A 3,375-nucleotide genomic window follows, 5' to 3' on the forward strand; every position below is an offset into this window, starting at 1 on the left:
TCCCAATGAAAGCCATGTGAGAGCCTCCCACTTCTCTCTTCCAACCAAATCCCACCTTATTTCTATCCATATGATCCCCTGAATGAAGATTATAGCCATACTGCCCACCTGACATCCCACAATACACCTTGCACTGTCTTCCTTACTTTGGCTCCTCAGCTTACTCTTAGCATTTCCCATAATACCCTTTCTCCATTCACTTGCGGAGTCCTTGCTTCTCCTGCCGGTTGGTCACGGCTCCGATGTTACAGCCTCCTGGATGTCTTGCATGAGCTTTCTCCTCTATGTGCTTCAAAAGCATCCTCTGTGAAATACAACCTAATCCTGTAGCATATAGACTTTCTTCTCTGTTTCCTTCTCACTGTCTCCCTATAGGCTGTAAGTCCCTTGAAGGCAAAAACCGGGACTTGTAGCATGTTATATCCCCAGGGCCTGGCTTAATGCCTGACACAGACTAGCCTCTCATGCACTGACTGAGTGGATGAATGGAAATCTTGCTATCCTCAAGCTATCTGTAAGAGATGAATGTGCGACAGGGAAATTTTTTAAATTGTTGTTAGTCTGAGACAGACAAATTATATGCTATTTTTAATCTCCACTCTGGCAGATGTTGTAAACTGATTTGCTTGACATCTGATATGATGAAGCCTGAACAGTTCAGTATTCCACTCCCGAGACTCCCCTGGAGTGAAGTATGATTAAATACCTGACCTTGAGATTAAATACCTTACTTCACCTCTTCGTGCCTGAGTTTCCTCATCTGTAAAATGAAGATGCTTATAAATCCTTCCTCATGGTGTTGTTGGGAAGGGGAAATATTGATAAAGCATGAATGATGCTTAGCACTGGACCAGGCATATAGTAAAAACACCATAAATGTTTGCCAATGTAATTAGTCCTTGTCGCATACAATTGACTGCCAGTGACTCATGTTTTATTTGGACATTTTCATCCTGCAATTACCTTACCATCCTTTCTCCTCATTTCCTCCTCAGTGAAATGACAACATTGAAATAGAGCCTCTCTGAGGTGCTTTCATCTCCACAACTGGCTATAAAAATGTGTCCAGAGAACTACGCATCTTGTAATAACCCAGAATGAAGGGTGGGCGGGGTGGGCGAGGGGGGTCAAGTGTGGCCAACGATGGATACAAAGAACAAGGCAGGAGTATCCGAAGGGACATGAAGAAAAAATAAAGGCAAGAAAGATGGTCACACAAACAAACAAAAAACATTGCATTCGTGTTTCTTCCTGTCAGCTCTTTCAGATACCAGAGACAAGAGCCTCCTCCTGGTAACTTGGGCCATTGTATATTCATAAGGCCAATTCCATGCACAGAGGCAGACAGTGGAAGAGCTGATCTCTAGTCTCCCTGTAGGAATAGTGGTTTTGTAACCACTCTTTCGGCTGTACGCAGTAGAAACCAACTAGAGCAGCTCCAACAAACAGGAGGCCGCAGATTTCATTTCACAAGGACACTAAAGGTGAGCAGTGAAGACCGGGACAGCTGTTCAAGAGAACCAAGCTCCTTCTGGATGACGCTCTGTCATCCTTAACTTAAGACCTTTGTCTTTCTGATCACAAGATCGGGTATAAGGTTCTAATTCCGGGCAGGAAGAAGAGGGAAGGACAAAAGGACACAGGCCAGCTGAGATTTTCCCCTCCTATGCAAAAAAAGTAGTAGTATTTCCTGGAAGTTCCACCAGTAACCTTTAGTTTGCATTTTATTGGCTAAAATTATGTCATCTGGCCACCACCAGTTGCAAGCAATTCTGGTCCCTTGGCACTCTAAACAAAAGCGTGAAATTCTTTTACTGAACAAGACGGATGAAAAAAATCTGGTGTAACGAGTGAGCACGTTTACCACTCGCCTCCTGGTCAATAAGATAAGTTCGGCGCGACCAGCCCACAATGAAACGTATACCGTATGTGCATGTGTTGTTCGGTGGCAGCTGAAATTAGATTAAGACGCAACACTCTCACATTGCTTAGAAATCAAGCAGGTCTACGACCTTCCTTCCCCTTCCACTCCTTGGTCTCCCTTCCATCTGGGAGGAAAAAAAAAAAAAGTTGTGTTTAGCACATCAAAAAATCCATTAGCCCTGAGCCAAGATCTTTGCAAATACATCTATACGCCGTGTTATTGAACATTTTTCAAGTTAACAACCCTCAAGTTTTTCTGATCATTTTATCCGATCTTCATCCCACATTTCTATGTTAAAATTTCGATGTTAAATTTGTCACATTGTTTCACGACTTCTCTTCCCCTTCTACCACTGCTATTCTGGGGGCGAGAGAAGTAAATGTGCCCAATCATTAGGTCCCTGGAGATTCCAGAGCGTGGCTTACCACAAGGGCTTCTGTATCTTTTCAATAGCTTGTGATGCACAGGTCTAAAACACAGGATGGCTCGGTATAGACAATGCACAGGATGTATAGAGGAAATTTCTGAAAGTAAAAATACTATGTTGACTTTAAAGAGAAAAGAAGTGAGAAAACATGAAAGCCTGCAAGTTTCCTATGTGCAGACATACATCTAACTCAAAATATTTGTACAAGTTATCTAGGAGGGATTCAAAATATAACCAAAGGAGATAGCCCTAAAATAGCCAAGGCTTTAAATTTTCTGAAACAAGCAAACATCCAGGAAATTGAAAGCCAGATCCTTGTAATAAAAATTGCCCTTCAACTTAGAAAGTCAAAATACCATCACGAAAACAGGAAAAAGGCTTGGTGGAATCAGCTGAAAGGTAAGAAGAAAATCTACCGGCTTTCCCTCATATTTCGGGTCATTGATCACTTTCAAGTGCTTCTTTACACGATCACTAAAATTATATACAGGGTGAAGACGTGACGATCACATAGCAATTTGATCAGGATTTTAGCCTAGGATAAGGCAATGTATTTATTGCAAATCATTTTGCAAATCATTATTGCAAATCAGTTCTATTAGTAGGAAAAAGCTTCAGTTGGATAAAAAGACAAGCGGTCATAAAACCAGAGTTTGAGACCTGGACAGACACAAGTTACCAAACCAATCAAACCAGTCTACCACAAGATAAATATATTTGAACGCAAGGAAAGGTGTGCTCTGACCTCATGCCTTCAAGGACATGAAAAGCAAGCAATTGTTTGCTCGTTTTTGTTCTTGCTGTTGCCGCTGTTGTTGTTGTTTATTAACCTTTGAATGCTCTCTGGAATTGCTAAGCACGACGTTTTTAGTTTCTCATGCCCTATTCTGGAGGCAAAGTGTATCTGCTGTGAAAACGTAATTAGCCAAGTTCCAGGATCAGTTAAAGAAACTAGTAACACATTTGTCCAAAGTGCATGCCAGTATGGCTGGTTGAAACCAGTGCAAGGAAATGAGTTTACTCT

The 3,375-nt window shown here is 41.7% G+C and overlaps 1 long non-coding RNA gene across 1 annotated transcript; it reads right to left on the minus strand.

Annotated features, from left to right (window-relative positions):
• Nucleotides 1-1,720: 1,720 nt before the first annotated feature.
• On the minus strand, nt 1,721-2,695 carry LOC109500219. Its single transcript, XR_002157865.2, has 2 exons — nt 2,350-2,695; nt 1,721-2,048 (listed from the first exon to the last, which is right to left on the minus strand). It is a non-coding gene; the product is annotated as an uncharacterized LOC109500219 (long non-coding RNA).
• Nucleotides 2,696-3,375: the final 680 nt, after the last annotated feature.

This window comes from Felis catus, chromosome B2, assembly GCF_018350175.1.
Source record: "Felis catus isolate Fca126 chromosome B2, F.catus_Fca126_mat1.0, whole genome shotgun sequence".
NCBI lineage: Eukaryota > Metazoa > Chordata > Mammalia > Carnivora > Felidae > Felis > Felis catus.